We start from the raw sequence: 15,163 nt of genomic DNA, 5'->3' as shown, positions 1-15,163 counted from the left end.
TACGCACATACATACACACGAACAGTAGGTATCCTACGCACATACATACACACGAACAGTAGGTATCCTACGCGCATATATACACACGAACAGTAGGTATCCTACGCACATACATACACACGAACAGTAGGTATCCTACGCACATACATACACACGAACAGTAGATATCATACACACATACATACACATGAACAGTAGGTATCATACACACATACATACACATGAACAGTAGATATCCTACGCACATACATACACACGAACAGTAGATATCATACGCACATACATACACACGAACAGTAGGTATCCTACGCACATACATACACACGAACAGTAGGTATCCTACGCACATACATACACACGAACAGTAGGTATCCTACGCGCATATATACACACGAACAGTAGGTATCCTACGCGCATATATACACACGAACAGTAGGTATCCTACGCACATACATACACACGAACAGTAGGTATCCTACGCACATACATACACACCAACAGTAGATATCATACACACATACATACACATGAACAGTAGGTATCCTACACACATACATACACACACGAACAGTAGGTATCCTACGCACATACATACACACGAACAGTAGGTATCCTACGCACATACTTTCCCACTACCCAGCCGACAAAGATTAGGGGAGGCCTTGAGAATCACTCCCTGTCCTCCCTCAAGATAGGGAGAACGTGGGAAGTACTTCCCGTCCTTTCCCCAATCTCTGAGGCCCCTAGCCAGATCGGCACCGAATTCTGCTAAGACAGATACTATAAAGACATATTGTACAGATCTATTGCTTTACCCTAATTCTGACTAAAACTACACATTTATTATAATTTCACTGACTAAAACTACACACATCATTAATAATAATTTTATGATTCTAATCAATTTCATACAATTATATGACTTCAGGGTGGAATATTCTAATCATTCATTTAAACATATCAATTCCATCAACAGACTGCCAGATGGTGAAGTGTGATTCATAAGTTCAGAGAATGCATTTTCCACTGCTCAAACAAAATCAAACTTTATTTGCCACATGCACAGAATACAACAAGTGTAGATTTTACCGTGAAATGCTTCCTTACAAACCCTTAACCAAAGTGCAGTTCAAGAAGAAGAAAATATTTACCAAGTAGGCTAAAATAAAAAAAAGTTACAATAAAAAGTAACACAATAAGAATAACAATATCCAGAGTGCAATGGCCGCGAGCTTTACACCACTCCAGCCGACGTTTTGCGTTGTGCATGGTGATGTTAGGCTTGTGTTCGGCTGCTCGGCCATGGAATCCCATTTCATGAAGCTTTCGACAAACAGTTATTGTGCTGACGTTGCTTCCAGAGACCGTTTGGAATTCTTTAGAGTGTTGCAACTGAGGACAGATTATTTTTACGTGCTACTCGCTTCAGCACTAGGCAATCCCATTCTGTGAGCTTGTGTGGCCTACCACCACGCGGCTGAGCCGTTGTTGCTCCTAGACATTTCCACTTCACAATAACAGCCCTTACAGTTGACTGAGGCAGCTCTAGCAGGGCAGAAGTTTAACGAACTGACTTGTTGGAAAGGTGGCATCCTATGACATTGCCACATTGAAAGTCATTGAACTCTTCAGTAAGGCTTTTCTACTGCCGATGTTTGTCTATGGAGATTGCATGGCGGTCTCAATTTTATACACCTGCCAGCAACGGCTGTTGCTTAAATAGCCAAATCCACTAATTTGAATGGTTGTCCACATACTTTTGTATATAGTGTAGAAAGGGAGGCATACAGGCGTAACAGAGAGATACATGTGACTGAAAAACATTTTCATCAGGATATTTTCTACTGATTTGCCGGCTTTTACTTTCTATAGTTGAACATGGAAGTTATAGGCCTACTGCATCTGTATAGTGCAGGGCTGCCCAATCCTTTTCCTGGAGATATACTGTCCTGTAGGTTTTCAGTCCAACCCTAATTTAACATATCTGATTCAGCCAGTTAAGGTCATGTTGAGCAGCTAACTAGTAGAATCAGGGGTGTTAAATTAGGGTTGGACTGAAAAGCCACAGGATGGTAGATCTCCAGGAAGAGGGTTGGGCAGCCCTGGTATATTGTATAAATGAGTCCATACTTTATGACAGAGGCTAGTGCTCTCGCTATAGTTGAATTTTAACCTTGAGATTTGTATCATTTTACTTCAGATTTTTATGATTAACACCATGGCAATGATTTTGAGAAACAAAAACATTATTATTGAAATTAAACTGCTCTGCGAAAATATGCATATCAAAATAATCTGAACTGGCACGCAGATTAGTAAAAATAGTAGGGTAAATTGTAAACGTCCCCAAACTTGAAACTCACCAACTGCCTATGGTCTTTACTATTACATTCATTAAAAAAATGTGAACACGCAAGCGTGGGCACACATAGGAGGTTCCGTGAAAAAACGTGCCCACCTATGGAAATCAAATGCCCTTCCAACTGATTCGTTCTGGTGCCCGGTCTGCCCCGCGGCCTTGCAAGTGAGAGACCAGTAGTACACTATAGGGAATAGTGCTACAAATTCCTTGCCGATGGCGGTTATCAGCACCTCAGAATTCCTTCAAGCTGCACACTCCACTCCCCAGGAGCGGTGCCTGAGAGTTTAGGGACACCATAAACCTGTCTCTCTAACTGTCCTTGACCTGTGTGAAGTGGGCCCTGATTGGTTGCTAAGAGGCACATTGTTAGAGGCAGGACACCTGACAGCTCTTCTGACTGTGCAGGTCAGTGTCTCCTCACTTCTCCACTTCTCCTCTGAGTGGACTTGTGTGTTGGAGTGTGTGCTGATGTGAGTTGTTATTGTTGTAACTTTGTGTTTACTGTTCCTGGTTGCAGTTGCTGATAGTTGTTTGCATTTGTAGTTCTATTATTATATGATGAGTGTTATTATTGCCCCAGCTGTGCTACTGTTGGTATTAGTCCATTCTATTCTATTCTGGATCATTTGCTTGTCATGTTGATCCATTGCATATATTCATTGCTCTTATTTTCCTGTATTACAGATAACCACATCCTTCCCACATCTATTTCCTGTCGGTTGTGCATGTGAATGGCAATACAGTTCCCTTGTTGTGTAACTCTGAGGTTGCCTCATTCCCCCCTTACCGGGGAAGAGCAAGTGGGTGACAGATCAGCCCAAATGGAGAGTCACTCTCTTTCAAATAGGATGCCATTTGTGACGCAGAAATACAGTGTACAGAGTGAACCAAGCAGGCTCTTCACTGAGGCACATTAGATGAACAGGAGCCATCACATTGCAGGTTGTTTTTCCCTCGGTGGACGGTGGCAATGATAAATCATAGGGAAGAAACAGCAGGAGGCTCCTGGACAGCTGCTGGCTCCTCTGAGCTCCTCTCAGCCAAGCTTAAAACACCCCGACCATCTGTAGATAAGCACAGTCCTATGCACACAAACACATAACTATTGCTCACGCAATCAAACCTACTGGTTATTGTAAGTCCACGCAGACAAGAGTACACAGATACACAACGCTACTATTCTTAGGTATGCCCAAACTTTTTGAAACCAGACCCACATAGCTGAGACATTGCTCAAATGCCCTTCATGCAGGCATTTGAGCATGGCATAGAGGCCAAGACAAGTAGCAGTGAGGACAGGCTCTACTATCTCGAGCAATTCACTTCCGGTCAGCCTAGGGATCTGGTCAGAAGCTGTCTTCATATGGATGGCCGAAGGGGCTTTACTGAAGGTAAGAGATTGCTGGAGGAGCACTTTGGCAATGAATTAAGTCACCACTGCTTTCATGGAAAAGACTCTGAATTGGAATCCTGTTAAAGCTGATGAAGTAAAAGCACTGTATAGCTATAAACTCTATCTGCGAGGCTGTTACAATACTATGCAAGACCTGGAATACATGCAAGAGCTCAACCTTCCCTCCAATTTGAAGCTGATTGTATCCAAACTTCCATACAACCTAAGGGAGAGATGGAGGTCATCAGCATTTGATGTTTTAGAGAGAAGCAAGCATAGAGCCAAATTCTGTGACCATGTGACTTTCATGGAGAGACAGGCCAGGGTCATGCAAGATCCATTGTTTGGCAATAGTTAAGACCCAGTTTCCAGCCCAAAGATGAAGACCATAACAGACTCCAGATGGAGTAAATCAAAGAGCGAAGGAAGCAGCTTTGCTACATCAGTGGCAGTTGTGGATGACACAGCTGAAAGCCCCTCAATATAAATGGCATCCAAAGGGAAAAGGCAAAGCAGCAACATACCTGAGGCCCCCAAAGGCTAAGGACCATGTACTGTATGTACTGCGATGGTAAGCATCCTTTGGTTGAGTGTTAGCGAGTCAAAGCACAGTCACATGACACTAAGATTGAGTTCCTGAGAACCAATGGCCCCTGCTTTGGTTGTTTGACTAAAGGTCACACGAGCAGAGACTACAAGAAAATATGACCTGCCTGAGCTGTAATGGAAGGCACCCCCCCATTCTACATATGGAAGGAAAAGAGAGATCTCCATGTCAGAAGGCAGAGCGGTCAGACTCTCAAAGGTCAAAGGGGGGTAGAGTAGCAGCCATGCAGGAGAAAACATCTGTCAGCAGTGCTCTCGTGTCATTGGGAGATGGTGAAGGAACTAGGACTGGTAGGGATTAAACATTGGCAATAGTACCTGTTCAAGTGAAGGTTGCAAAGGAAACCAAGACCGTGTTCACCGATGCTTTCCTTGATCCTGTTAGCTCAGCAACGTTTTGTACGGAGAAATTAATGAGGAAGATGTCCAAAGACGGAAATTCTTCTACGAACAATATGGCAGGAGAAGCCTGTCAAGAGCTATGTGGTATCTGGTTTGGAGGTAGGTAGCATAGACGGCAACATGTTTTTGGAACTCCCAAAGGCCTACACACAGAGCAAAATCCCGGTGCAAAGAGACAACATCCCCACTCAGAAAGATATCCAAAGGTGGCCTCATCTATAGGAAATCCAACTGAATGAGATTGACACTGACATTGAGTAACTGATTACAGTCAATGCACCAAAGGTGACAGAACCCTGGCAGGTCATTAATAGTGAAGGACACGGACCGTATGTGGTAAACACAGTATCAGGATGGGTGGTAAATGGTCCACTTAATCCCTGTACTGCCACGTCCTACAGAACCTTCCAACCGCATATCTATTGTAAATTGGAAAATCTGTCAATAAGTAGAACCATGATTTCTCTGAAAAGGAGTATGAAGGGAAGAGTGAGATATCAGCTGAAGATCTAAAGTTCATGCAGATGGCCTCAAGCTCTGTAGCTCTTAAAGATTACCATTATAACTTACCTTTACCTAAGGCAAGGATGTGATCATGCCAAACAACTATTTGATGGCAGAGCAGCGAACCTTGAACCTAGGGTTGCACATTTTGGGAAATATTCAGAGGTGGAAACTTTGGAATTAACGGGAATATCTGGGAATTAACGTGAATACAGTTGAAGTTGGAGCATATACTTACGCTGGAGTCATTAAAATTTGTTTTTAAATCACTCCACAAATTTCTTGTTAACAAACTATAGTTTTGGCAAGTTGGTTAGGACATTGACTTGACACAAGTAATTACTTTGACAGATTATTTCACTTACATACACTAAGTTGACTGTGCCTTTAAACAGCATGGAAAATTCTGGAAAATTATGTCATGGCTTTAGAAGCTTCTGATAGGCTAATTGACATCATTTGAGTCATACCTTCAAACTCAGTGCCTCTTTGCTTGACATCATTGGAAAATCAAAAGAAATCAGCCAAAAAATATGTAGACCTCCACAAGTCTGGTTCATCCTTGGAGGCAATTTCCAAACGCCTGAAGGTACCATGTTCATCTGTACAAACAATAGTACGCAAGTATAAACACCATGGGACCACACAGCCGTCATACTGCTCGGGAAGGAGACGCGTTCTGTCTCCTAGAGATGAACGTACGTTGGTGCAAAAAGTGAAAATCAATCCCAGAACAACAGCAAAGGACCTTCTGAAGATGTTGGAGGAAACAGGTACAAAAGTATCTATAGCCACAGTAAAACAAGTCCTATATCAACATAACCTGAAAGGCCGCTCAGCAAGGAAGAAGCCACTACCCCAAACCGCCATAAATAAGCCAGACTACGGTTTGCAACTGCACATGGGGACAAAGATCATACTTTTTGGAGAAATGTCCTCTGGTCTGATGAAACAAAAATAGAACTGTTTGGCCATAATGACCATTGTTATGTTTGGAGGAAAAAGGGGGAGGAATGCAAGCAGAAGAACACCATCCCAACCGTGAAGCAATCGGTGGCAGCATCATGTTGTGGGGGTGCTTTGCTGCAGGAGGGACTGGTGCACTTCACAAAATAGATGGCATCATGAGGATGGAAAATTATGTGGTTATATTGAAGCAATATCTCAATACATCAGTCAAGAAGTTAAAGCTTGGTTGCAAATGGGTCTTCAAAATATACAAAGAGCGCAAGCATACTTCTAAAGTTGCGCCAAAATGGCAAAGGACAACAAAGGCAAGGTATTGGAGTGGCCCTTACAAAGCCCTGACATCAATCCCATAGAAAATGTGAGGGGAGAACTGAAAAAGCATGTGCAAACAAGGAGGCCAACAAACCTGACTCAGTTACACCAGCTCTGTCAGGAGGAATGGGCCAAAATTCACCCAACTTATTGTAGCAAGTTTGTGGAAGGCTAACCGAAACATTTGATCTAAGTTAAACAATTTAAAGGCAATGCTACCAAATGCATGTAAACTGCTGACCCACTGGGAATGTGATGAAAGAAATAAAAGCTGAAATAAATCATTCTTTCTACTATTTTTCTGACATTTCACATTTTTAAAAGAAAGTGGTGATCCTAACAGACCTAAAACGGGGAATTTTTACTCTGATTAAATGTTTTGGCTGAGACGTGTGTCTACTTCCGACTTCAACTGTATATGGAAATTAATGGAAATAGATGCTAATTAATATTTTTACCATTTAAATGTAGATGTTTTTTGCATTGGATATATTTACCATATTTGGAGATGGAAACATTAACCTTTTACCTTATAAGTAGACATAATTGCAAATTATTCAATTCTTCCAATAGAAAAAAAACGATTTAGTTACGAATTGAACTTTAATGAAATTATTTGACTCTTCACATGGGATGATTTCACTGAAAAACAAAAAGGAAAGTTGAATGATCCCCAATGATCCATCGCATCTCCCAAAACCTTTCTCAACATACATCTGTAAAATGATCATCTAGAAACGAAAGCTTTAGTTGTCTTCCTCTCAGGCTTCCATGTCTTCTCCCTGGACCTCCTCAATGTCCACCTCTTGAACATCAGACTCTGATTCCTCATCTTCACTGTCACTTTCTAACCTTGTTGAGGATGGCTCATTGTCAGGCTCAAAAAGCCTCAAATTTTCCCTGATGGCAACCAATTTTGTTGCTTTCGTGTGTGTGTTCCCAAACAAGGACCAGTTGCGCTCTGAGGCGGCTGATGTTGGTGGGATTTGGAGGATGATGGAGGCAACAGGGAAAAGAGCCTCATATCCACAAAGTCCCTTCCACCAGGTGGCTGATGAGATATGTTGGCACGACTGCCATATTGCATCTCCATCCCAAAGCCCTTGCTTGGAAGTATACTTCGCCAGCCTGCCAAGAACCTTTCCCTCATCCAGGCCAAGGTGGCAAGACACGATAGTGATGACACCATAGGCCTTGTTGATCTCTGCACCAGACAGGATGCTCTTGCCAGCATACTTGGGGTCCAACATCTACGCTGCAGCGTCTATGGGCTTCAGGCATAAGTCCACAGTGAAGTGGACAGGGCAGTACGGATTTATTCTCTTACATCTGCAAGCAGAGTCTGAACATCAGACAGGATGGCATCGTCTCCTTCAATCCGTGCAATGGCTATTGCTATACATTTCAGGCTGCTTACCACTCTCTCCCAAAATACATTCCAGGAGGATCCTCCTGATAGGGCTGTCCATATTGGTAGACTGTGATATGGCCATTTCTTGGAGAGACTCCTTTCCCTCCAGGAGACTGTCAAACTTGATGACAACACCACACCAACGGGTGTTGCTGGGCAGCTTCAATGTGGTGTCCTTATTCTTCTCATTTTGCTTGGTGAGGTAGATTGCTGCTATAATTTGATGACCCTTCATATACCTAACAATTTCCTTGGCTCTCTTGTAGAGTGTGTCCATTGTTTTCAGTGCCATGATTTACTTGACGAGCAGATTCAATGCATAAGCAGCACAGCCAATGGGTGTGATGTGAGGGTAGGACTCCTCGCCTCGAATAGAAGTAGAGGGACTTTTGTCAGAGGTTGCTTGTTCTGAGCGCTGAGGGAACTTTATGCACTTGGCCAGATGATTCTGCATCTTTATTGCATTCTTCACATATGATTTGGCACAGTATTTGCAAACGTACACAGCTTTCTCTTCTACATTAGCTGCAGTGATATGTCTCCACACATCAGATAGTACTCGTGGCATTTTCCTCTGAAGATTAGAAAGAAAAAAAATACAATTCCATGTACAGATAAATAGTTAAGCAGTTAGATTAAACAACTCCTTTGTAAGATGCATGTTTTAAAATGAAATATGTATGGAAACAGGTGAATTAACACTCCTCAGTTAGCAGGCTCAAGCAAGCTAATACCCACATGGTAGCAAAAACTAACTAGCAGAAATGGTTAACAAGTTATAAATGATTTAAACACACTTTGCTGTAGGCAATATATTCACCCCACCCAGTATTGTAATCAAAACTTACCAGAAAGCATGTGGTCCTAGGCTCAGACAGTGTAGTAGTGTGGGCTCTATAGCATCTCATTAGCATGCAAGATCTTGAGAATCAGCTGCACATGTGATGGAATAGGAAAGGAGGAGGAAAGGTTATTTGAGGGAGGAAGTCGGGCCTACGAGGAGGAGTCTTGGTTAGATGGGGGAGCAGTGTAGTTTTTTGACCACACTTACTCACATGATATCTTGAATTGACTGCACACAATAGCCTTCATTTATTGCACTATTAGAATTAGAGGAATTATAAACATTTTCGTTTCCCCATGTTTTATATTAGAAAGTCTGTACGTTTTATATGCTTCAACGAAGAAGCATCCTTTTGTTTGTCAACTTGCAATCCGAAGTGCCACACTGCCATCTCTACGGACGTGCATTAAAGCCTGTTGTGAGTGTGTCTTTGAAATAGCATCTCTCTCTCCAGGGCAGGGGTCATATTTATTGGATGGAATAGAGAAAATATGCCATTACAAATACTTCTAGTAAAATTATTTCCTTAACTTACAATCTGTAGACACAATGCTATTAGACAGGTTCAGACCGTATGTGAAAAATCTAAACACAGTTAAAATATATATCTCACATGGAAATCATAAGAGGGAGGTTTGCGGAGATGGGTGGGATGGATTGAGATTTGAGGGGTGGGTTTAAAAGCTCATGTTCCACAATAGTTATGACTGAAAATAAGATATATTTGATAGATATATAATGATAGATAATGATAGATATATAATGTATATATAATGTATATATAATGAATATATCAAAATATCAAGTTACTTTATTCTTGCTATGTAACTGCTGTAAATAATAATAATGAAATGCCATGTATGTAAAACGTGTGTAGAATGTACTGTACATGTACAACAAAAGAAAAAGCTGTAAAAACTAAATGTATTTTTGTCCTCTGAAGAGGGTGGTGGATGGGTCCCAAAAATAAATAAGAAATAAAAAATACAGTTGAGTGAAGGTGCTTTAGTTCACATTATATCACATGCTTTTGTTCACACTGTGTAAATAATTTTAGTTTCCATAGTATTACAACCTTTAGTGAGAGTGGAGTAAAAAGGATAGTTTAAAATGACAAGGTGACCTTGCTGTGCCAACACTTATACCACAGAGTAAACCCCCTCTGCCGTAACCATGTGATGGGCTAATGGTGGTTGCTGTAGAATCAAATTCTTTAACTATGTATGAGGCAAATGTGGTGTGCCAGTTAGGGCATAGGAGGTATAATGAGGTTTTTATGTAATGTTGGGGAGCTTGCTACTGCAGTCTGTTTTTAAATGGATCACTGGTTTATGAAAAAACAACAATATTCAGTGTCACTTTATGAGTTGTACACTGCTAGGAAAAAATATTAATATTGACAGAATTCACATTTTCTCAGTCCATTCATTCCTATTCCATTAAATAATTCATCAAAATCCAATACCCACGTAGCAATATAACACTTTGGAAAGCAATCCCATTTCAGATCCATTCTCATATACTTTCATTATGTCAAACGCGAAACAGAAATTCCATTCTGTCCTTTGGGTTAAATGGAATGTTGCTGCTTGCTCAGCTTGTTTTGCTTTGTTGCTTCTCCCCTCTTGTCATTTCCTATTTGCTCCACAGTGAGGAAAAATCGGATTAAAAACACAATCACCATGGCGCCGGGCTCTGTGCCTTCTAATCAAAACATAATGGGAGTTTAACATGCATTATCTCAGAGTGGAATTTAATGAGAGTTTAACAAGCCTTATCTCAGAGTGAATTTTAATAGCGGCTTCCAGAGGCATTTCGAAATAATGATCTCATCTGCATCTCATCCCAAGACAAAGTCAGAGGAGACCAAGAACAATAACTCCAGGGGTGACAAGGGAAACATCTGCAGCTCACGTGGACAAGGCTTGTGTCTCAAAGTCATACTATCTGGTGCTGTTGTGTTCTGTCTGTCTGTCTTGAGGTGTCAGAGTTGCAGTTTCCATCTGGTGTTTGTTACTTTAACTTTGTTTGGTTTTAAGTCTCTGTCTATTATTGTTTTGTCTGGTTCCAAATTTTGGGGGAGTTTTTGTCTTTTTTAGTTGGTCTGACATACAGTACCAGTCAAAACTTTCATTAATGGGTCACCTCTCAATCTTAAACAGGATTAAACCTCAGCTCAACAAAACTGTGTGGTGTATATTTGAGCGATATCTCTGTATAGAGAGTGATTAGAAAGAGATGAAAACAAAAAGTATACTTCGTTCTCAGCAAAGATGCATTCTCTGTGGAGAGGTCCATTCCACCTGCAGATCATATATGCTTTTACTCACTTTGAAATGTTTCTTACCAACATATTATTTTGTCCCTGCTGTCCACCTTGAAAATAATTTCTTTAAGACACTGTGTGCTAGAGGTATTATTGTGTGACAAATCAAATGGAATCAAATCTACTGCAGATCATGCTCTTTCCAGAAGGACAAACCACAAACCCTAAGAAAACTATTATCCTTTGTTCTCCAGCCTCAAAGGTATCTGTTTCATTTCATCCTCTGGGCTCAATGTTTATTTGTTTATTCACACAGACAGATGCAGAGTTGCTTATCTCTCCTCTCTCAGATCGCCCCCTTTAAAGGACACATGACTGGGTCACTAAGGACTTCACACGGCAACAGCAGCCCTGGAGACCAGGAACGACAAGGTAAGCAGGACCCTTACAGGTCCCACTGGAGTTAGAGGCCATGACTGAAGAGAAACAAGACAAGGGGAAGGTAGGTAGTGATGAGAGGGTGAATCATTGTTGTTATGAAGAAGATGAGCTGTCACTGTCTTCTGCCGGTACACCGGTGTATATTTATGTGGTGTTGAGAAATGGAAACTCAAATGGAAACTTATGTTAATGTATTCTGTTTGAAGAACCAAATTTAAGGTTGTGGTTTGACACTCTGACACTGACCTTTTCCACATTTTGTTACGTTACAGCCTTATTAAATGGATTAAATAGTTTTTTCCCTCATCAATCTACACACAATACCCCATAATGACAAAGCATAAACAGGTTTTTAGAAAACGTTGCAAATTAAACATTTTAAATAACCTGAAACATCACATTTATATAAGTATTCAGACCCTTTACTCAGTGCTTTGTTGAAGCACCTTTGGCAGCGATTACATCCTCGAGTCTTCTTGGGTATGACGCTACAAGCTTGGTACACCTGTATGTGGGAAGTTTCTTCCATTCTTCTCTGCAGATCCTCTAAAGCTCTGTCAGGTTGGATGGGGTGCGTTGCTGCACAGCTATTTTCAGGTCTCTCCAGAGATGTTCAATCAGGTTCAAATCCGGGCTCTTGCTGCGCCACTCAAGGACATTCAGAGATTTGTCCCGAAGCCACTCCTGCGTTGTCTTGGCTGTGTGCTTAGGGTCGTTGTCCTGTTGTAAGGTGAACCTTCGCCCCGGTCTGAGAACCTGAGAGCTCTGGAGCAGGTTTTCATCAAGGATCTCTCTTTGCTCCGTTCATCTTTCCCTCGATCCTGACTAGTCTCCATGTTCCTGTTTTTCATTTTTAGTAAATTAGCAAACATTTCTAAACCTGTTTTGCTTTGTCATTATGGGGTATTGATGAACGAAGAAAACAATTTAATCCATTTTAGAATAAAGCTGTAACGTAACAAAATGTGGAAAAAGTCAAGGGGTCTGAAAACTTTCCGAATGCACCGTAGTATGCGGGTCCATCAGATGTCTGAATGTGACAGATGTTTTCCTTGATATGCTGTTGATGACACATACAGTATATGTAATTTTCAATCTCCACATGTGGTGACCTCGAGGAGCCCAGGGGTGTGTTCGTTGTGTGCCCCACTTCCCTGTTCAGACGAAGGAAAGGACCACAATGGAAAAAGGGGAAAATAACTGATCATACCCTTATTTTTGTGCATGTGTCTGTTTGTGACTATGTATATTGTTCTTTCTCTCCACATTTAAAAAAAAATTAGTTGCACCAAATATAATTTGATCAAATCACTCAATGTAATAGCTCCCAGGAGCCCTTGTTTTCAGTGTCTGCCAGGACATTATGGTGGCTGATTTGGGTCTAATTTATTATGTCCTCTGTGCTGAAGTGACAGCTGTTGAGAGTTAGTCCTACACCACAAACCCTTAGCCTATGATTGAACTGTTATTCAAAATGGAAGCAAATTCCTCAACATGTGTAAATTGAAATGACATTAAAAAAACAATTGTACTGTACATTTCAGAACAGTGGACAAATGTTCCTATGCTGATCTGTTCAGTCAAATGAGCAGCTACATTCATAAAGTCATAAAACCTTTGGTGTACATCAGTAATTAGGAGTGACAGTGATGTTATCACCTCAACTTGTCATCTGAGACCTGAGTGGTGACTTGAGTGATGTATGACATGATATGGCAAGCACTGTCACAGGGGAATACAGAAGTATTCAAATGTATTGGTCCATTCAACAGTGAACAGAGAAATTGACCAAATTATCAAATCTTTTCCAGGCAATGTGAATACTGCAAGGAGAGAAAAAGACATGTTCTGCATCAAGGTATAAAGAGAGACCCACTGAGACGGTTAGAGACACTGCCCAGTGCCCACTGTGTAGCTGTGAAGCAGAGCTGAGATAAAGATCTATCTATCAATACTAGCATATTATATTTTTTAAGATTAGGTTTATTGCCATCTCATTGTCATGACAATTATATCATTTTATTGGTACAGTGCTGGGGGAGGGAGATTGTTAGCATGAAGATCACCAGGGGAGAGAGAGGGGGAAACTCCCTCGTGTATTTTTAATCTCAACAGTATGACCTTTTCCACACATCCTTAGGACTCACACACACAGCACGCACACAAACCAATGAATCATAATTTGTGTACTGCAGCGATTAGACTTTAATGAGGTCAAAACAACCTTGGGCTGACAACTTTTGAGCGGCAGTCAAACTTCACAGAGTACAACAAGGCCACAGATGTTTCATGACTGAGATTTCACATCATACTGCGTCTTACAGGCTTTATTTTTACTCTTTTGATTTCTGTTTTTTTAAGATGTTCAAGCTTTGCCTGGAATATCTGAGGCTTTGAGCATTACGTTGGAATGTTGAAAAATGAAGAATCTCTCAGGTTAACGTTTGACTTTCATCGGCCCTCCGATGCTCTGAAGGTCTTAGAGCCGTGAGCAGTGAGACCACAGAGAACCTGCACAGGGTGGAAATAAAAGAGTTACACAAATAATGGGCAAACCCTTACCCAGCAAACTCTGTCCCAGTGTTATCACCACAGGCATACTGTATAATCACATTGGAGAAGAGTACAACCACAACTCAGAATGAAACCTTGTAAGAGAAGTAGCAAACATGCTGTCATTTTCCTTGTAATTTGAGCAGTTGCCTACTAGTGAATTAGCAACTGTTTTAAGCCTGGTTCTAAGAACAGAGGCTGTTGACTCTGTCATGTTCCTCTCTAGGTTTCTTCTATCTAAGGAGTTCTTCCTGGCCATTGCACTCTCGCTACTGCTTTGCTTGTACTTTGGGTTTAGGCTGGATTACTGTTTGTGACAACTTGTGATGTAAAGGGCCCAAAAAATTAGATTGATTGATTGTGACTTCTTGCAGTGTGAAATGGCCTAAATATCTTAAACTATAGTCATAACACAGTAAATGTTGAAGATTCAGGACATAGATGAGGGATTTACTGTAAACCAAAATACAGGCTGCAGATGCCCAACATACAGCACAGTCTAACCAATCCACAATCAGCACCTGGGAATATGCTCATACATATTTATGTGCCCTTGGTCTTAAACCCCGTTAAAAAGCTCCTTATTAAAACAGGAAAAAGTTAATACGTGTTCATTTATAGCCCCAATGCGCCAACAGTGTTCTGAGTATCAGAGAAGATAGCGAGAAGGAGGACCTCATAAATCCCGCTGTGTAGATGTATGACTTAACAGTGTGAATGAATTAGGCACACATAAAACATCCTCTATGTAAACGCTTTGATTATAGTGGTGCTGCTGCAGTGTCTACCTGCTCATCTGTGGTGGTCTTTCCCCATCCCATCTAATGAAGGAGCTCATTTGAGGGAGACCATGTTTCAGCTATATGGAAGCTAGGCTATTTGAGTTGTGTGCAACAAGACAGCCTCAACACCTGAGAGTCCCAGGTCAGAGTTGTCCTGGGTCAAATTAAGCCCCTCCTATAATTGGCAGTAGTTCAGTGTACTTAGTTCACTGTCTTACGACTTTTCTCATTTGGGCAAAAGTCCATCCTCCACCCTCTCGCCTTCGTCTCCTTCTAAAAACACATTAGATGAGAAAGCCAGAGGTTCCTCCCCTCTGA

The sequence above is a fragment of the Oncorhynchus masou genome, chromosome 6 (genome assembly GCF_036934945.1).
Source record: "Oncorhynchus masou masou isolate Uvic2021 chromosome 6, UVic_Omas_1.1, whole genome shotgun sequence".
In the NCBI taxonomy this organism is placed as follows: domain Eukaryota; kingdom Metazoa; phylum Chordata; class Actinopteri; order Salmoniformes; family Salmonidae; genus Oncorhynchus; species Oncorhynchus masou.
The sequence above is the reverse complement of the archived record's forward strand: the minus strand, read 5'-3'. Positions refer to the sequence as shown.